The sequence below is a fragment of the Mus musculus genome, chromosome 10, assembly GCF_000001635.26.
Source record: "Mus musculus strain C57BL/6J chromosome 10, GRCm38.p6 C57BL/6J".
NCBI lineage: Eukaryota > Metazoa > Chordata > Mammalia > Rodentia > Muridae > Mus > Mus musculus.
The window spans coordinates 106,342,423-106,364,706 of record NC_000076.6 but is presented as its reverse complement, the minus strand read 5'-3'; positions in this window follow the sequence as shown (position 1 = coordinate 106,364,706).

The window sequence follows — 22,284 nt, the reverse complement described above, 5'->3', positions numbered from 1 at the left end:
ACTTCTTGATATTTATTCTTTTTTATTTTAAGCCATCAGCTATTTTGGCTAGATGACTGAAAGAAATGCCAATCAACCTTATAGAAATACAATTTAAATATATCCAAATTTTAAAGACCATTATTACTAGCAAGCCACAATATTCACACGGTATTTCCTTTCTAAATAAAAGATAATGCTGCCAACAAATGCTTGCTTCTTTTGGTTTTGTCACCATGTTTTTCTGATAAATAAATGCTCTAAAATTGAACTCACCTTTAAAATGCATCTATGCCAGTCTGTGATAGTTAATGGAAAATAATTTAGAAGTTTAGCAATTCCTTTCCACCCTTGCTTAATGTGGAAGACATCCAATATTTAAAATAATTTATTGTGAATTCAATGAAGTACTCAGATCAAGTTGTTTTCTGGTTACCTTTTTGTTAGAGTTGAACTGAATTTTTTTAATACTTTTTTTAAAAGTTGGATATTTTCTTTATTTACATTTCAAATGTTATCTCCTTTCCTGTTTTCCCTCTCTCCCAGAAACACCCTATCACCTCTTTCCTCCCTCTGCTTCTATGAGTGTGTTCCTCCACCCACCCACCCAAACCCATCTCCCACCCTCAATTCACCTACACTGAGGCATCTACCCAGCCTTCCCAGGACCAAGGGCCTCTCCTTCCATTGTTGCATCACAAGGCCATCCTGTGCTACATATGCAGCTGGAGCCATGTGTACTCCTTTGTTGATGGCTTAGTCCATGGGAGTTCTGGGGAGTCTGTTTGGTTGATATTGTTCATCCTATGGGGTTGCAAACCCCTTCAACTCCCTCTAAATTGCTAAATTTCTAAGTTATTTTCCATGAACTATCATAGAGTGGCATAGATGCATTTTAAAGGTGAGTTCAATTTTAGAACATTTATTTATCCTTCTTCTCTATTAGGGACCCTGTGCTCAGTCCAATGGTTGGCTGCTAACATCTGCCTCTGTATTTGTAAGTCTCTGGCAGGACCTCTCAGGAGACAACCATATTAGACTGCTTTCTGCATGCACTTCTTGGCATCCACAGTAGTGTCTGGGTTTGGTAACTGTATATGGGATGAATCCTGAGGTGGGACAGTCTCTGGATGTCCTTTTCTTCAGTCTCTGCTCTACACTTTATCTCCATATTTGCTCCTGTGAGCATTTTGTTCTCTTTCTAAGAATGACTGAAGCACCCTCACTTTGGTCTTCCTTCTTATTGAACTTCATGTGATCTATGAACTGAATCTTTAATAATCCATTCAGATTGCTACAGACTACCAGTATTATTCAATACACTCTCTTCTAAGAGTTGCAATTAATGGAATGGATAACATAAGCTGTTTCTGAGAAGTGTCTTCGGCTATCCTCCCAGTCATCCACATTCTGTTGTGAAATTTCTCCTGTACCCAAATACCCTTTCAACAACCTGCCCTCATCCAGGTCTGTGCCTTCATAAGGTTTCTCTTATCCTATGAAGTTCCACTACTCTAAAATATTTTAAAGCAAACTAAATAGCCAACAGACATTATTTCTATTTCGTTCAGTGGGGAACATTGTAAAGGCAAGCCCATGAAAATGGCTATAAATGGAATCATCAAACAGATTGACTTAGTCTTCATACACCATTCCATTTTCATTCCAACATGGAAAACAACTTGTATTCCCAACCAAACATTATGCCTGCATATATTTTTTTTCTGTTTCAATACACCATAACCTTCATTTTATTGAATTCAAATGCCAAAATACTATATGTATAAAATAATAATGAAAGCTCTTAAAAGATTAGTTATTTAGCTCTTGTTCTAGTTGTCTATTTGTCATTGTCTGAACCCTGACCAACACTAACTTGGAGAATAAAGAGTTTATTTTCCTTGTTATTTCTTCCATCATTAAGAGTCGTCGGGACAGAAGTTCCAGCAGGAACTATGGAGGAAGGGCAATAACTAGCTCTCTTCATTGCTCACATTCAGCAATCGTTTTTACAAAGCCAAGGCTCACTGGCCTGGAGATACTACTACTCACTATGGACTGTATCAACCAGCAGTTGAAAATAATGCTCTATTGACATGCTCCCAGGCCAAACTAGTCAAAGTCATTCTGTAGTTGAGAATCACCCATAAATTCCAAGCTGTGTCAGGTTGACAGCTGAAGTTAACCAAGAGAATGTCCCCTTACAGGGAGGATATAAAAATATTGTGTGAAAAGAAAATACATAGAAAAAATATTATCATGCGATACTGCTTGTGGATCTCGTTCAGTTTTGTCTTCCTGAGTTTCCATTTGGCTTCCATCCACTATTTATTCACTATGCCCCCTTCTAACCTTTGGGGCATTAATGCATATTCTATGCTATTGTACGAAGTTTGCCTTTTGATTTTACAAATGGCAACAATTAAAGAGCTTTCCTTGAGTCTCAGAAGAAAAGTTAGGTTTTTGACTTCTAAAATGTGTTCACCAAATACATTTTGAGAACTTTTGTGTTTGCATTGTGATATGATCTTAAGACAGGAAATGGAAAATTGTAGTTCAGATGAGAATGTCTTGCGTATGCTTGAATACTTGGTTTCCAGTTGGTAGAATTGTTTGAGAAAGATTAGAAAGTATGGCCTTGTTGGAGAAGGCTTGTCACTGGGTTTTGAGGTTTCAAAAGCCTATATTATTTTCAGTTAGCTCTCTATATCTCACACCCACTCTTTGCTTCCAACTTTCAAATAAAATACAAGCTCTCAGCTGTTTCTCCAGAACCATGCCCACCTCCCTATCTAGTGTGATTTTTCCCTGTCATGACGATTACAGACTAACCGAACTGGAACTATGACCCCCAATTTAAATCTTTCTTTTTAAAATTGCCTTGGTAATGGTGTTTGTCATGGCAATAGAAAACCAGGGCTGAACATCTTAGACTCATTCTGTATCTAGTCTTCTTGGCTCCAAATGGCTTGGGTCGACTCATCTCCATTTCTGCCACCTGTAACAAACAAATCTTCTCTCTTAGACTAGCTCTATCCCATACCAGAAATTCTCCTTAGCAGATACTCAACAGTCCTAGTATCTCCAGTAGCCTGAGGTATCCTATTGGAGTATATCTTTTACTTCACCAATAATCCCACATAGCCTCTCCATGGCCACTTTGACCCAACTATACAGTACATGGCCTTAGCTGTTCTCTGGGATCATTTCATGCATTCTAAAACCACACCACATGAATGACTCTTACATTACCAAATTCTGTTTCAGGCTTGTAATGTAGCCTTGTACCCTTGGGCCACAGCTGCGTCAGTTTGTATGTGCTGTTGTTGAGTAAATACATTCGTATTGTACCAATGATTCACAGGAAATTTCATCTCAGTGTTGTTGGTCTCTTATCAATCACAGATGATTCTTCAGCCACAGTCTTATGATACATACCAACTGTGGTGGTTTGTATATGCTTGGCTCAGGGAATGGCACTATTAGGAGGTGTGGCCTCGTTGCAGTAGGTATGGACTTTTTGAGGGAAGTGTGTCACTGTAGGAGTGGGCTTTGAGATTCCTTGCTCAAGCTCACACAGTGCAGAAGAGACCCTTCTCCTAGCTGCCATCAGATCAAGATTTAGAACTCTCAGCTCTTCCAGGACAAAGTCTACTTGCATGGTGTCATTCTTCCTGCCATGATAATAATGATTGAAATCTCTGAAACTGTAGGCTAGCCGTAATTAAATGTTTTCTTTATAATAGTTGCCTTGGTCATGGTGTCTCTTCACAGTGATACAATCCTAAGTAAGACACAAACTCTTCTATACCTGACAGAATCCCTCTTTTCCTCTAACAAAAGTTGAGCCTCCACTGTAAATGTAGCTCTCAGCATTCTTATCTTCTCAACACCCATGATACTTTAAGCATCAAAGGCTTTTATTACCACATATTCCATACTCTTCTGTATACTTACCTTCCCCAAAAGCAACATGGCTGACTATTATCCCACCTCCTCAGTGTCAGTTTCTGTTCTAATTTCTCTCTGTGGCTGTGAGAAAATACCATGACAAAAACTTAATATGGGTGATAAAAGCATTGCAGTCCATTATTACAGAGAAGTCGAGGCAGATGTTTAGAGCGCTATACCAAGGTCAAGATCAGTGATTATATACATTACCCCCTTTTTGGTGCTTGATGCTAGATTTCTTTTCTGGTGTATTGTCTAGGACACCCTCCCAGGCAATAGTGCAGTCCACAATGGACTGGGCCCTTGTATATTGATGGATAAAATCTCCCACAGGCATCCCCACAAGCCAACCTGCTCAAATTAATGCCTCATTAAGACTCTTCCAGATGACTCTAGATTGTATCAAGTTGGCAGTTAAAAATTATTCACAGAGCAACCCTTATTCTTCAAATTTTGGCCAAAATACCAAGTTTTCTTTGTCCAAGATGATGAAACACCCCAATTGAATTTTATGTACCCTAAGTTTACTGAAGGAACATTTTGTGTAACATATTTTAAATGTGTTCCTAGTGTGGAGGGGTAATTCATTATTGTGATATAGTGTAAATTGAAGTATAACAATAAAATTGTAATTTACAGTTTACCCATGAAATATTTAATTCAAAGGGCTTGCTCCTCAACTTTGACTCTTAAGCAAGAGCCATATGTTTCTTAATCATTTCAATTTATAAGTTGACTTTTATTTTGTGATTGGTCTAAAAATAACCCTCAGATGATTTTAGTTGTATTTTCTGTTGGGTCTGCATATTAGTGACTTTTTTGCCGGTAACAAAAGATTTGTCAAATAACAACTTAAGGAAGAAAGAGGTACTTTGGCTTATAATTTGAAGCAATAAAATCCAACATATTTGGAAAGCACGGTGGCTGGAGGCACAATGGTATGCAGTTGCAACTCCTTGCCTCCTAACAAGAAGTAGAAGAAAAAAAAAGACAGAATTTAACAGGTTATCAAGCTTCAATTCTGTCTTCCAGTGACCCATTTCAGACTGAGAGATTGTACCAACTAAAGGTACCACAGCCTTCCAAAACAGTACCATCCTCTGGGTACCAACTATTTCATGGTGGTTATCCCAACCATGAAATTATTTTTCTTGCTACCCCATAACTTTGATTTTGCTACTGTTGTGAATCGTATTGTAAACATTTTTGGAGATAGAGATATGGCATCGGGGTCATGATCCAGAGGTTGAGATTCCTGATTTAAACACACAAATACTTTCTTTGGAAGGTATTTTACATTCAAATTTCAGGCTACCATTGGTTACTTTTCAATAGAGCTTTCTGGTTAAAAGTTATAAATTTATTCCATTTAATCTTCATTGGATGTTTAAAATTTTAAATATTTTATATATATTTAAAGGACAAATATCCAAATAAATAAATTATGCAATAAATATCAAAATAAAGTGTGAGAAAGTTTTTTTTCTTGAAATCCAAGAGGTAAACAAGACAGATATCTAAAGTTATTTTCTCTTTTTTTTATTACGTATTTTCCTCAATTACATTTCCAATGCTATCCCAAAAGTCCCCCACACCCTCCCCCCGCCACTTCCCTACCCACCCATTCCCATTTTTTGGCCCTGGCGTTCCGCTGTACTGGGGCATATAAAGTTTGCCTGACCAATGGGCCTCTCTTTCCAGTGATGGTCGACTAGGCCATCTTTTGATACATATGCAGCTAGAGTCAAGAGCTCTGGGGTACTGGTTAGTTCATAATGTTCCACTGATAGGGTTGCAGATCTCTTTAGCTCCTTGGATACTTTCTCTAGCTCCTCCATTGGGGGCCCTGTGATCCATCCAATAGTTGACTGTGAGCATCCACTTCTGTGTTTGCTAGGCCCCGGCCTATTCTCACAAGAGACAGCTATATTACGGTCCTTGCAACAAAGGCTTGCTAGTATATGCTATGGTGTGTCATCGTTTGGAGGCTAATTATGGGATGAAGGTTTTATTATATCAGTGAAAATGATTAGCACTTTTCTCCCTTGTCTTATTTTTCTAGAATTCTCTTTTCCTTTCTTGGCTTCCAAGCAAGAGTTAGCTTTCTGTCAGGATGATGTGATACATCGTGGCTATGGACTGAGATGGATGGCATCACCCAGTCTGTCCTCCACACTTAACTAAACCCAATAGGAATAATAAAAGCTTCCAAAGTCTAGGCTAAAGTTTGATTTGTCATCTGGCTTGACCTTCCCAGTGGCATCTATTTTTGATAGTTTGTTTTCATGACCAGCATACCCAATATCTTCAAAGTTCTCAGTAGCATCAACCTTGCCTTGTTCTCTTAGGAGTTCTTTTCACCCAGAATGTTCTAGAAATTTGGTCAAGAGGTACATCCTGTGGTGCTTTTGCTGTCTTTGAGTTTCTGAATCGCTTTCAGATTGAAGTACTACACAGGCTTCTCTACATGCCCAGACGTCTTGATTCCAGGTTCTGACACACTACCACCTCCATCCAGGATGTCCCAGAACCCTTTGGAACATTTAACAGGAATCAGGTGGTAGCTGAATGCATGGACTTAAACATCTGTTAAAAGCATTAAAGAATTATCTCATTGTATAAAACAAAATTGTGCTCACTAGTTTTATGTCAGCTTGACACAAGATAGGATCATCTGAAAGAAGGAAACTTCATTGAGAAAATGCCTTCCTAAGATCAGGCTGTAGAACATTTCTTAATTACCGATGTATTGGGGAAGACCCAGCCCACTGTGGGTCGAGCCATCCCTTGTCAGGTGACCGTGCATTGTGTAAGAAAGTAGACTGAACATGAGGACCACCCCTCCGTAGCCTCTGCATCAAAAACAAATAAGAAAAACACAGTCCGTGCAATCAACTTAATAATCATCATTGTGGCCTGGCAGTGGTGGCGCATGCCTTTAATCCCAGCACTTGGGAAGCAGAGGCAGGTGGATTTCTGAGATGGAGGCCAGTCTGGTCTACAGAATGAGTTCCAGGACAGCCAGGGCTACACAGAAAAACTTTGTCTCAAAAAAACAACAACAATGAAATTATCATTGTGATAAATTTCTTTTGTGAACCATTTTTTTTTCAAACTTGAAGTATCTCTTCCCTTTTCTTACAGTTGGAAGGATTTTTCTTTGTATAACAAATTGCTGATGCCGTTCGTTTCTAGGCATGTGAGAGTCTTATATAACAAACTAGTGTTTATGTAAGAATCTCATCATTAGAGCATTTTTGCATTTGTTTAGATGTTGGATTCAACTCATTAACTAAGATGCATGATATTGATGTTGCTGGACCAAAGACAGCAGAAAATTGGTTTTGATACAGATTGCCTAGTGTAGTGTATTATAAATACAGTTTAAAAATTAGAAAATCACAATTAGTGAAATACAAAACCACTTCTCACACTCTGCACTCTATATATTTGTTATATATTGTATTAAGTGAAAATGTCAAATTTTATGTTAATTTGCATATTCCTATAGTTCAAATTAATGTACTTAGGTATTTCCTCTTTTCCTTCACATTTTATTGTAGTTTCTTTTCATTAAGTTGTATTATTTATAAAATAGGTTATTTGTACTATTATATTGGCAATAATTTTAATGCTAGTTACCATATATTAAAAACAACAATTATTATGCCTCATAAGTTCTGTGCTAATGGGTCCCCCACACATTGCATTTTCAAAATGAAATAAAGATAGACATTTTTACCAGTTACCCTCCTTTGATAGCCAAAGCTCAGAGCCTATAAAATAACCACATGCTCCATTCACTTTTATATCCCTTAATTAGAAAAGCACCAATAGAAATTATTTATGCTTTACTTTACCATGAAATACAAACACACATGGAAAATACCTACATTCTGCTGCATGCTATTGACTCTAAAGCTCTATGTTACCTGGGAAGCATGCACACAGAAGTTTCTTACTTACTTAATATCATATAATGTAGTTTACATAGCCTCAATATCCATAGTATCAAATTTGCATATTGTGACCCTGAATAACTATACATTGATATTCAACTACTAATTTACACAATCAGAAAAATAAATAGTATACATTGTGGGGCAAGTGGAACCATGCTACTAGACAGAAAACCTGGTAAGGTCAAAGCAGATTAAAAATTGCCTGCTAAATCTTATAATTGAGGATGGTAGGTATTCAAGTCATTTCCTGGCCACACTACTTGTCTTAGAGCACATGGCCATGACACCTCACTAAGAGGACCATGGCAACTGGTCACATAGCATAAAAACCTAAAGTTCTCTACACTAATAAGATAGCTAGATGAGCTTCCTTTCCCAGAAATCCCTTTCTGCAAAAGATTCATCTTGCATCTCTGTTTCATCCTGAGTAAGACATAGGCATCTTCATGTGCTATGAATAAAATAGTTTGGACAAGCAAGATCTGTCTCCACCATCAAGGAACCTGGTGTGGGGGTGGGAAGTAGTGTTTGTTCTGATTTTTACCCAGAGAAACAGTGGCTGCAATCCCTATCATGGACTGCTTTTTGCCTTTTCTGAGCAGCCTTTTGGCAGCCCATTACCCTAGCAGCAAGGAAAAATTGTAGCTTAACAACCCTTCATTTTACATCCCCTGAGCAGCCTATATCAGTGGTGTTCTGACACTTCAGCAGCAAGGCAGAAATGCAGACCAACAACATATTACCTATGGGGTAATTTTAATGATGTCTTGTGGGATATTTTGATCATAAATACATATGTGACTTGGTTGTGGCTGCTATTTTTGTAAGCATATTAAATAATTCATTTGTTTGATAGCATCCCTCTCTTTTGAAACAGTCTGCCTATATCACAGTGTCTGACCTAGAATTTTCTATGTAGTCCAAGTTAACCTCAAACTTACAGAAATGCACCTCCACAGGATTATGGGAAACCAAGTAAGAGTGGAAATATTAGTTGATCTATGCTTACACCGAAATTAAGAGTAACTCTGTAGGAAATCGGGGTTTCAGCTATAATAACTTTTCTTCTGATTCAGGAAGGCTACAGAAGTCCAGGACTTGCCATTTATCACGTGACTTTGTGCAAGTCTATACCTGTCAATTTCCTTATGTTGTAAATGGGGACAGTGATAGATATTTTATGTTCTAATGGTAGCATTTAATGCATAAGTCAAGAAACATAGAGATTAGCTTTTTTTTTCCTCTTTGAGACAGGGTTTCTCTGTGTAGCCCTGGCTGTCCTGGAACTCACTTTGTAGACCAGACTGGCCTCAAACTCAGAAATCCGCCTGCCTCTGCCTCCCGAGGGCTGGGATTAAAGGCATGCACCACTAGAGATTAATTTTTAATAAATATTTTAGTTGTATGAAATAAATTCAAGAATTAGTAATAAATCTAGAATATATGAAATAAGTTGAAGAATTAGTAATCAATCTAGAACATAACCATTAATTACTATACTAAACAATGGAACTGTTTGAGTTTTATTCTGGCATCTCTTTAATTCCCCCTAAGGTGTTTACACTTGGGTCAAGGTAGATGATAGATAGATAGATAGATAGATAGATAGATAGATAGATAGATAGATAGATGGATGGATGGATGGATGGATGGATGGATGGATGGATAGATAGATAGATAGATAGATAGATAGATAGATAGATAGATAGATAGATAGATAGATAGTACAATAATCAATAAGTTAGGCTACTTGATCTGGTTGTATCAAGCTCACTTCAGTTTGCTTCAATTGGGAGAATGTTTGTTCCCTCACATTAACTGTTTTTCAGTTAAATCAAAACTGAAAACATAATTATTCTAGTTGATTTTCCAGACTGCTAGAAGTGATGACTTCATTCATTATTGAACAGCAGCTGGTAACTTCATAGAGCATGCAAATTAGCCGGGCCACTCTTATTACTTCTTTTCTTTCAACAGGCCTGCAGCCTTCCTGTTGGTGGGAAATGGAGCTCTGGTCATTAGTAGACAGAGTCAACATAGGGGCTATCAGGGGTTTTCATAATCAAGTATATTATGCTTACAAAAAGACAGGATTCTTAGCTGGAAGAGTAAGAGCTCATGCTTATTTATTATAACATTTGAGTTTGCTCTATGTTGGCATACTGCTTTTTAACGTGATAGATTGTTTTAATATTGCTTGGCCTGACATTTGTCATCTGAGATCAGTATATAAAATTTAATTATATTTCCTATCCCCAGAAAAGAACAACAGAGATTGTATTCTTGGCGATGCCTTTTGTGTGAATCTGAAGACTGCCCTTTTCTTTACATTTGAACTGCAAACTTATTTTGTTTTAAGTAGTGGTCTAAGACAAGACAGGGCTTTGGAATGTGAAATTATATTTAATAAAGTTCTTATCATATCCTAATTTGGTAACTTTAATAACTTTTTTTGATGGGTAAACATTTCTTTAGAAAAAGATACCAGCAAATATTTGTGGAGAGAAAATTGTCTTTAATGAGAAAATTGATATGAAAGGAGTTGTTTATTTTACCAAAATAAATTGGCCTTGTAAATCTAAGCCTTATAACTTAGTGTCACTTGGTGAAATTCCTGATTAGGGTTGAGAATATATGATGAAAAAGGACACAGTGCCCTTGTAGTATCTCTATAAATGTACTCAATAGAGTTTGAGATTCAGCATGACAGAACAGGCTAGCAACAGTACTTTATAAGAGGGAATTCAAGCCTTAGAGGGGTTTCAACAGGCTCTGTGTCCAAGAGTATAAACACTTTAAGCAGATGCACAGGAGCATCTCTAAGAAGAACCTCTAGGAGTCCATCCTTCAGTTGGTTTCACCAGTCTTGCAGCAAAGTTTATTCAACGCCAAATACAAATGATTTATCCTGTGGGAATTTATGTTTTGGAAAAAGGCCACATAGACTGGCTACAGAACAAAAAATTATTAGTTATAAAAATAATTTTTATTTTTGTGAAGGTGTGTGTGTGTGTGTTCCCATTGTGTTCCCATGAAGGCCCATGAAGATGGTGTTGGATTCCTGGATCTGGAGATACAGGCAGTTGTGAGTAACCAAACATGGGTGCTGGAAATTGAACTTGGGTCCTCTGAAAGAACAAGAGCTCTAAACCACAAAGCCATCTCTCTATTTCCATAAACGTAATTGTTAAATATACATTATTATAATCTAGAAAAACATATCACGCTGTAATCAATTTATGAAGACTAGTCTTACATGTGGTGAGTAAATATGGTAAACATTATCTAAAATTGTTTTCACTAAGTTCTCATTAAGCGTTTCCTTAAAATAATTTATAAATATGTTAGTTCTTGCTCTAATATATTGAAGTCATATAAGTATATAGAAGAAAGTGGTTATTATGTAAATCTACAGAAGAAGCACATAATTATTCATGCTCGTTGGTTTGGTATTTAATTACAAATTATATGGTGCTGGAAATATCTGTATCATATGGTAAAATTGCCTTTGATGTGATATGATTTTAATATTAGTTATTTTATTCTTTAGGGCATGCACAGTATAATATTAGTACATTGTCTTAAACATGGACTCAGATCGTACAAGTGTTTTTATAACTGTAGTACTCAAGGAAATCATAATCACTTGCTAATCATTTTCCTCAAGCTACTTAAATGTGTAATGGAAAACAATTATTATTTGACATATTAAAATATTCCTGTAATATACGATATGTATATCATATATTCTCAGTTTAGAAAAATGTAGCAATGAAGAAAGAAGATGCATTTTTCCTTAGCCTTAACCAATGCACAAAGATAGTAGTGACAAAGATATCCAAGCAAAACAGAGATATGAAGTAAATTGTATTCTTAATTGTACACAAAGTAAATTATTATAAATGCAATGACAATATTCACTGAGTGTATACCATTAGGATCACATAATATTTGCTGAAGTTATCAGGAATATTAGTTCATTGATCCTTTACAACAGATATTTAACTGATCCATGACTGAGAAAAACTGCATACCTAGATATTAAGCAATGCACTTGCTAAGAATGAAGTAGTTATTTATTAAAATTCATTTTTCTAAAATTATCACATGATTTTTAAAGCTATTTCATCACCTCACAATGGCACAGAAATTACTGTGTGTGTGTGTCTGTGTATGTACACAGTGTGTGTATATTCATGTGTATATATATATATATATATATATATATATATATATATATATATATATGTGCATATCATTGTGAAGACAAGAGGGTAATCATTTGTCTTATTCATCAGGTGCTGTCCATCTTGTTTATTTTTTTGATTGCTTTAAAGAAAATATTACATTTATTTATGGTGTATATAGGTTGAGGTTTGTGCAGCTGTGCCACAACATACACGTAGAGGTTAGAGGAACTATTTCTCACCTTCCACGTGTATATTGAGGACTATAACTCAGGTCAACAAACTAGGTGGTCAATGCTTTTATTGGGCCTACCTTGTATTTTGAGATCCCATCTTTCCCTGTAATGTGTAACTTGGCAATTAGTTTAGGAGGTGTCTTAGTTACTGTTCTGTTGCTGTGAGGGAACACCAGGACCAAGACCTCTTGCAAAACTAAGCATTTAATTGGAGGTTTGATTTGGGTTGTAGAGGGTAGATACATGATTATCATGGCAGGGAGAATGGCACCAGAGCAGTAGAGAGCTTTGCATCCTGATTTACAGTAAGCAAGAAGAGAGAGAGAGAGAGAGAGAGAGAGAGAGAGGGGGGGGGGGGAGCGAGTGCCTGGGATTGGCATGGGATTTTGAATCCTCAAAGCCCATCTCCAATGGTATACCTGCTCCAAAAGAGTCACACCTACTCTAACAATTTCACACCTCCTAATCCTTCCCAAACAGTTTCACTAACAATAGACCAAGCTTTCACACATATGAGTCAGTGGGGAGAGAAGATTTTCCTTCAAGCTAACAACATCCAGAAAGCCAGAAGGACCTAGCTGTCTCCACTCTCCCAGCTCAGAAATTGCAAGCATTTACTGCCCTGCCCATGCTTATATATGGACACTAGAGAGCTAACCCAGGTTTTTATGGGATTTTTATTTTGTTTTGTTTTGAGGCAAGCACTTCAGAAGATGAATTATTATCTTTTACAATGGAAAAAAATGTATTCTTTTAGGAAAACAGCTTTTGCTACCTTGGCATGCCAAGCTTCATAGAGTGATTGCTGACAAATATGAAAATATATTTTTAAATTTAATTTTTCATAGTCCTTTTTGGATTTTTTAAATGTAAAATTAACTTCATTGTAATAAACTCAGAAAAACATTATTATGAGGTATATTTCCTAGATTATTTTGGGCTAAGGTATATACATTTTATTTCATTTCATTATTAGCAAATACTAATAAAATATATAACTGTAGTTTAAGTTGCTAGGTTTAATACATCTAAAGCAGTGAGCCATAGTCTTTGGCTAAAATTAACTTTATCTTCTGATCCTATTTTCTTTTTGGTTTTATTTTATTTTACTTTTTATTATTTATTTATTTTTTAACACTACAGATTTTATTCCCTGCCCCCCCCCACCTCGTCCACCCTCTGACTATTCTACATCCCATACCTCCTCCCCACCCCCCTGTATCCATGGGGATGTCCCCACCCCATCTAACCTCTAAACTCCCTGGAACCTCCAGTCTCTTGAGGGTTAGGTGCATCATCTCTGATTGAACACAGACATGGCAGTCCTTTGCTGTATGTGTGTTGCGGACCTCATATCAGCTACTCTATGCTGCCTGGCTGGTCAGCAGCTTCTGTCCATTGGTTGGGTAAAATTATCTGCATCTAATATTTTTAGGTGCTTGTTGAGTCTTCCAAGGTGCAGTCATGCTAGGTCCCTTTTTGTGAGTGCTCCATAGTCTCAGTAATAGTGTCAGGCCTTGGGACCTCCCCTTGAGGTAGATCCTACTTTGGATCTGTTGCTGGACCGTCTTTTCCTCAGGCTCCTCTCCATTTCCATCCCTGTAGTTCTTTCAGACAGGAACAATTATGGGTCAGAGATGTGACTGTGGGATGGAAATCCCCTCCCTCATTTGATGCCATGTCTTCCTGCTGGAGGTGGGCTCTATAAGTTCCCTCTCTCCACTGTAGGACATTTCATCTAAGGTCCCTCCCTCCCCTTGAGTCCTGAGAGTCTCTCATCTCCCAGGTCTCTGGTGCATTCTGGAGGGTTCTGTAGCTTCCTACCTCCTGAGGTTGCCTGTTTCCATTCTTTCTGCTGGCCCTTGGTGCTTCAGTCCTTCTTCCTCACCCAATACCATATCAGGTCCCCCTCTCCAAACCCTCTTGTCCACTTTCCCTCCCAGGTCCCTCCCTCCATCCCCGTTTGTAATTGCTTTCTTTTCCCTCCCAAGTGGGCCGGAGCCATCCTCCCTTGGGCCCTTCAGCTTGTTGACATTTTTGAGTTATGTGGACTGTATCTTGGATATTCTGTACTTTTATTATTCTGGCCAAAATCTACTTATTAGTGAGTACATACCGTGCATGTCCTTTTGGGTCTGAGTTACCTTACTCAGAATAGTATTTTCTAGCTCCATTCATTTGCCTGCAAAACTTAGGATGCCCTCATTCTTAATAGCTGAGTAGTAGTATTCTATTGTATTTTCTTTTTTCTTTGTTATATATTTTATTACATTTTAAATGTTGTTCCCCTTCCATGCCTCCTCTCCACAAAACACCCATCCTATCCACCATCTCCTTTGTCTCTAAGAGAGTGCTCTTCCACCTACCCACTCCCATATCACCACTCTAGCATCCCCCTTCACTGGGGCATTGAGCATCCAAGGGACTAGGGCCTCCCCTTCCATTGATGCCAGATTAGGCAATCCTCTGCTACATATGTATCTGGAGTCATGGGTCCCTCCATGTATACTCTTTGGTTGGTGGTTTAGTCCCTGTGAGCTCTGGGTGGTTCAGTTAGTTGATAATATTGATTTTTCTATGGAGTTGCAATCCCCTTCAGCTCCTTCAGTCCTTCCCCTTACTCATCCATTGGGGTCCCGGGACACAGTCAGAGTCTCTCAGGAAACAGTTATACCAGGCTCCTGTCAGCAAGTACTTCTTGACATTAGCAAAAGTATCAGTGTTTGGTATCTGCAGATGGGCTGCTATGAACATAGTGGAGCACATGCCCTTGTTATATGCTGGAACGTTTTTTGGGTATATGCCCAGTACCAGTATAGCTGGGTCTTCAGGTAGAGTTATTTTCAATTTTCTTAGGAACTGCCAGATTATTTTCCAGAGTGGTTGTACCAGCTTGCAATCCCACCAACAATAGAGGAGTGTTCCTCTTTCTCTACCTCCTTTCCAGCGTCTGCTGTCCCCTGAGTTTTTTTTTTTAAATCTTAGTCATTCTAATTGGTGTGAGGTGGAATCTTAGGGTCATTTTAATTTGCATTTCCCTGGTGACTGATGATGTGGAATATTTCTTTAGGTGCTTCTTGGCCATTAGCGATTCCTCAGTTGAGAGGTTTTTGGTTAGCTAAGTACTCCATTTTAATAGAGTTATTTGGTTCTCTGGAGTTTAACTTCTTGAGTTCTTTGTATATTTTGGATATTAGCCAAAGATCTATCTGCCTCTTTAGACAACATATGCTATTCAGTAAGCATGTTTCCCAAACTGATGACAACAGTTAATTTATGTAATTTAAATTCCTGTTTCAAAAGAATGTTCAAAATGCTTGTTGATAACTTTGTTCAGTAAGAAGTTTGGGCTTCCAAAATGGCTGAGTGGGTTGATCCCTGGAACTCACGTGGTAGAAGGAGAAAAACAACTCCTAAAAGTTACCTCTACACAGGCTTCATGTATAAGCACTCATATATGTATACATAACCACATTCATACATGCACACATACATGCTAAATAAATACATAATAAATTACAGAAAGAATTGTCAGTGTCTTATCACAATAAAGAAGTCATAGATATGTCATAGATCTAAAATCAAAAATAATATAAATGAAGAAAATTATATTTTTTCCTTAGTGTCTTAGAAAATATAAAAGCTTTAAAAAATAAAATTATATCAATGGAACTTTGTGTTAATCACCTTTCTAGCACATAGACATTGGAGGATACATTTCTCAAACAACAGAGTCTTTCAGTGTATGTAACAAATAAAACACCAGTATAAGACAGAGTCTCCTACATTTTTTTCATTATTTTGTCAGTGAAATAATTTACATTATTTTGGTTCGCATAGCACATGTACATGAAGAAAAGCACATTTAACTTTTCTGCTTTAAAATGTTTATTCTTAAGTCATATATTTCTATAAATTTTATGTATGACAAGAGAGAATATTTTGACTATTATTAAGCTTGAAAACGGAAGGAAAAAACTATCTGTCAGAGTCTATGCCAGAATCCCTAAAATCATCTCATCGTTTATAATAGATACTACTTTCCCCATCTGGCACATAGAAAAACTGGTGCCAAAGAACAGCCAGTATAATATAGTACACACACAGCATCTTCAAAAGAGAGAGGGTGTCCTTTTGTCTCTCTAAAAGTGTGTATAATTATAAACTTTGGAATTTTTCTTTAGGTTCTAAGCTAGAAGTTTTTGCTGATATTCTTCTTAAAATTTGATTTATGTATTTATGTATTTATTTATTTATTAGGTATTTTATTCATTTACATTTCCAATGCTATCCTAAAAGTCCCCCGTACCCCCCCCCACTCCCCTACCCACCCACTCCCACTTCTTAGCCCTGGCATTCCCCTGTACTGAGGCATATAAAGTTTGCAAGACAAATGGGCCTCTCTTTCCAATGATGGCCGACTAGGCCATCTTCTGATACATATGCAGCTAGAGACAAGAGCTCCAGGGGGGGTACTGGTTAGTTCATACTGTTGTTCCACCTATAGGGTTGCAGACCCCTTTAACTCCTTGGGTACTTTCTCTAGCTCCTCCATTGGGGGCCCTGTGATCCATCCACTAGCTGACTGTGAGCATCCACTTCTGTGTTTGCTAGGCCCCAGCATAAACTCACAAGAGACAGCTATATCTGGGTCCTTTCAGCAAAATCTTGCTACTGTATGCAATGGTGTCAGCGTTTGGAGGCTGATAATTTGGATGTATCCCCAAATGGGACCTCATAAAATTGCAAAGCTTCTGTAAGGCAAAAGACACTGTCAATAAGACAAAAAGGCTACTAACAGATTGGAAAAGGATCTTTACCTATCCTAAATCAGATTTGGAACTAATATCCAATATATATAGAGAACTCAAGAAGGTGGACTCCAGAAAATCAAATAACCCCATTAAAAAATGGGGCTCAGAGCGAAACAAAGAATTCTCACGTGAGGACTACCGAATGGCTGAGAAGCACCTGAAAAAATGTTCAGCATTCTTAATCATCAAGGAAATGCAAATCAAAACAACCCTGAGATTCCACCTCACACCAGTCAGAATGGTTAAGGTCAAAAATTCAGGTGACAGCAGATGCTGGCGAGGATGTGGAGAAAAAGGAACACTCCTCCATTGTTGGTGGGATTGCAAGCTTGTACAACCACTCTGGAAATCAGTCTGGTGGTTCCTCAGAAAATTAGGCATAATAGTAATGGAGGATCCCGCAATACCTCTCTTCTTAAAATTTTAAGCTCTCTTTGATGACAAGCTTCTGACTTATTTTTTTTTCTGTTTCTACCATTTTTAACATGTATTAACATTCATGTATTTATATAAAGACTTTTAGTTGTTTTTACTCCCTGTCAAAATTTCCCAACCCTCTCTGTCTCCTACTGAAAACCTTTCCAACAAGGTCTCTCCTAGTTTCATGCCTTTCCCTCTTTCTCTTGCCCTGTTGAGTTTAATTGGCATGCCTTGGTGCATGGGCTATTTTTCAGTGGACACACATAGAGATAACAACACCCTCTTCTTCTAAACTCATCGACTTCTCCATAGGACCTTAGGGAGGAATGGGTCTTTTGGGAACCTTTGTTACCCAGGATGATATTCTAGGCCTGACATATTTTTTAAACCTTATTTATATGTTCACTTTACATCCTGATGACAACCCCTCACTTCTCTCCTTCCCACCCTCACATCCCTTTCTCTGTATCCCCCCATCTCCTTCTCCTCAGAGAAAATGATCCTCCCCTCACATCCAGGTAACAACCTACACTGACATATCAAGTCTTATCAGTACTAAGCATATCCTCTCTCACCGAAGGCAGACAAGGCAGTCCAGCTATAGAAAAGGAATCCAAGGGTAAGTAAGCAACAGACTCAGAGACAGCTCCTGCTCCAATTGTTAGGAGGCTCACATGAAGACCAAGCTGCATATCTGCTACAAATGTTCAGGACTCCTAGGTCCATCCAATGCATGCTTTTTGCTTCCTGGTTCAGTATCTGTGAGCTCCCATGGGCCCAAGTTATTTGACTCTGTAGGTCTTCTTGTGTCTTTGACCCTTCCAGCTTGTTTCTTTCCTTTTTTTCTATAGTATGCCTTATTTGCACTTATTTTTTTTTATTTTTTGATATTTTATTTACATTTCAAATGTTTTTCTCTTTCTTGGTCCTGACCCCACCTCTGGAAACCCCTTATCCCCTCTCGTCTCTCCCTGCTTCTATGAGAGTGTTCCTTCACTCACCACCACACTTCTGCCTCCCTGCCCTCACATTTTCCTACACTGCGGAATTAAGCCTTCATAGTACCAAGGTCCTCTCCTCCCATTGATGCCCATCAAGGCCATCCTCTGCTACATATGTGGATGGAACCATAAGTCCCTCCATGCTTACTCTTTGGTTGGTGGTTTTGTCCCTGGGAACTCTGAGGGGGAGTCTGGTTGGTTGATATTGTTCTTCCTGTGGGGTTGCAAACCTGTTCAGCTCCTTCAGCCCTTTCTCTAACTCCTCCATTGGGGACCCCTTGCTCAGTCCAATATTTGGCTGCAAGCATTTGCTTCTGTATTTGTCAGGCTCTGACAGAGCCTCTTAGAAGACAGTCATAAAAGTCTGCAAGCACTTTTTGGCATAAACAATAGTATCTGAGTTTGGTGACTAAATATGGAAGGGATCCTCAAGTGGGCAGTCTCTAGGTGGCCTTTCCTTTAGTCTCTGCTCCACACTCTTTCTCTGTATTCTCTCCTATGAGTATTTTGTTTCCCCTTCTAAGAAGGACGGAAGCATCCACACTTTGGTCTTCTTTCTTCTTGAGTGTCATGTATTTTGCAAACTGTATCTTGGGTATTCTAAGTTTCTGGGATAATATCCACTTATCAGTGAGTGCATATCATGTATGTTCTTTTGTGATTGGGTTACCTCCAGATCCATCCATTTGCCTAAGGATTTCATGAAGTCATTGTTTTTAATAGCTGAGAAGTACTCCATTGTGTACATTTCTGTAAGCATTCCTCTGTTGAGGAACATCTGGGTTGTTTCCATTTTCTGTTTATTATTAATAAGGCTGCTATGAACATAGCGTCACAGGCATCCTTGTTATATGTTGGAGCATGTTTTAGAGATATGCCCAGGAGTTGTATAGCTGGGTCCTCAGGTAGTACTATGCCCAATTTTGTGAGGAACCACCTGACTGATTCCCAGAGTGGTAGTACTGGCTTGCAATCCTACCAAGAATGGAGGAATATTTCTCTTTCTCCACATCCTCATCAGCATCGGATGTCACCTGTGTTTTTGATCTTTGCCAATCTGACTGGTGTAAGGTAGAATCTCAGGGTTATTTTGATTTGCATTTCCCCGTTGACTAAGAACTTTGAACATTTCTATCCCCAACTCTTCCACAAGACTCCCTGAGCTCAGTCTGATATTTGTCTATGTGTCTCTACATCTGTTTCCATATGCTGATGGATGAAACCTCTCAGAAGACAGTTATTGTAGGCTCATGTTTGTAAGGATAATAGAGTATCACCAATAGGATCAGGAATTGGCTCTCTTTCAAGAGATGGGTCTCAAGTCGTTCCATCATTGGTTGACCATTCTCTCAGTCTCTGCTCTATCTTTATCACTATGCATCTTGTAGGCAGGACTAATTTTAGTTGAAGGTTTGTGTGTGGGATGTTGTTTCTGCCTGTCTACAGAAAACTTCCCTTTGTTTGATATGTTCGGGAATATGGATCATTACATAAGTACATACATGATTATATATTGTTCAACTTTACTGTATTTGATTTCAAAAGCTATTAGAAAGCCTCTAGCATTGTTTTATGTATTAATTAAAATGTTTTAATTATATTTGCCAATTTAATATTTTTTTTTCCGGTGACAAAAGTTCTGTCCCCAGATAACTCTACAAGAATGCCTGTGAGGAGCCGCCCTTGCAATTGCCATTACAAGATGGCACTGATATCCAGTGGCTAACTGGTAAACAAGTAGTGTGCGCATGTGCTGGGGTATTTTTCCATTCCTTGTGTCCTGCCTGTCCTGTGGCATCATCTGGGCTGATAGTGAATAGCCAGTCAGGGTAAAATATGTCTCCAACCCCTCTTATGGTCTATTTAAGGACCGAGTTTCCTGTGTTCTAAGCCTCTTTCCCCAGAAGCTAATCATCTTTCTCTCGAGATGGATTAAAGCTATGCTGCAGAAGGAACTGAGCATGTCCTGTGTGTGTCCTCTCCGGTGAGACTCCATATCACAGACACATCTGGTGCGGAGATCCCGGGAATGCAACAACATCGCCGGCATTGAGGAGGTCCCTCAGAAACAGGGCAGATCCAGAACTGCAGTGGAAGGTAAGTTCGGAGAGTCATGGCTGACCGTGAGACACCATGTCAGAAACCGAACTGAGCGAGAGATAAAGAGCTCGTGAGAAAAAAGACATGTCTAAGGAAAAAGGACCTCCCTGAAAGTTAAAAGAAAAAGGGGGAGTGAAAAAGGAGAAAAGAGAAAAACAAAAGATAATATAAAATATAAAGATACAAAAGATAATATAAATTATAAAGATACAGAGGATAATATAAATTAAGTCAATTTACCCTCCTCTCGAGGACTTTGACTAAAGAGGCAGCCTTCATTAAAGGCTTAAAGATAGCTCTCAGGGTCAGTGTACCTCCTCTCTCTTCTCTGGCAGTATTCCCAGAAGAAGAAGATAAGGAAGTAGAGGCTGAACATGAGAGAGAGAAAATAAGTTTCAGAAAAGCAGTTATCCCTTGTTTGAGATCTTTTAGCAAAAAAGAAAAAAATGAAAATAAGCTATTTCAGAGCTCTCCTGGGAACAAAAGAAAAATGGGAGACGTCCTGTTTTCTCTCTAGCTCCTATGGAGATTTTCTTAGCTCTGGTTAAAATATCTGTGTCCCTTTGAGACACCAAGTTCTATTCCCTGTCTGTCTATTGTTTGTTTTTGGTGCACCAAAACAAATTGTCCATATATCTGTCAATTCATGTTTGTTTTTGTTTTGTGGTTTGAATGGTTATTGTTCTGTGTTTCATGTTGAAAAATATAAATGGTTAAAACTTGTTTAAAAAGCAGTTTCAAAATTACACAGCACAAGCTGATAAGTTAGCTGCACGGTGGCTGGGAGCCAAGTACAGCTGAAAAAGCTTGCTAAGAGCCGATTACAAACGGAGCTCTTAAAGGGGCAGACAGCCTTTTGCTTGTAACAGAAAGTTAGCTTAAAATTGGGAACTCAAGGTTAGAGTCTTTCTAAACAACATGAACAAACACAAGAAAACAGGTCTTTAAAAATACTTCAACATAGGGATAATCTTTGAGCCAAGACTCTGGCTGAGTGTTTAGATTGAAAAAAGTTTGCATTTGGGTTGAGACAGAGCTCAGAGGGGAGCAGCTTCAGCTTGGCTTGTGTGGAACTTCTTAGAGCCTTATTACAGACCTAGCCAGATGTTGTTCTAAATAAAATTTAAATGCAAATGTTTATAAAAGGTCAATAAGTCTATAAAACTTATAAAGGCATTTCAAAATAACTTGCCTACTTCATATAAAATTATTATAGATTTAAAAGTTTAATTTTTTCCATTTGTAAAGAGTTTACTTCTAGTGAACTGGTGACCATTAAAGGTTTTTGCCCCTAGGTATGGCTAACATAGCTTAACAATATGTAAAAAATTTTTATTATCGGCTTCAATATAAGAAGCAAAAGGTTTAAATCTTTCAGTATATATTGTTTCCTAAGTAAAAAGTATTTTATTAGCTAATGTCTCTAAAGAGAAGTTTAAAGTTCTGGGAAATAGTTGTTGCTTCATAAGATTCAGAGGCAATATCTTTTTTAATAATTAGGGTTTCAGTCATACTGGAAAATTGGTACAAATTTACTTCAAAATTTTATTTCCAAAAGCTTACAGGATATGTTAATTGGCTAAGACCTCACCTTAAACTCGCCACAGGAGAACCTAAGCCTTTGTTAGCTGCTA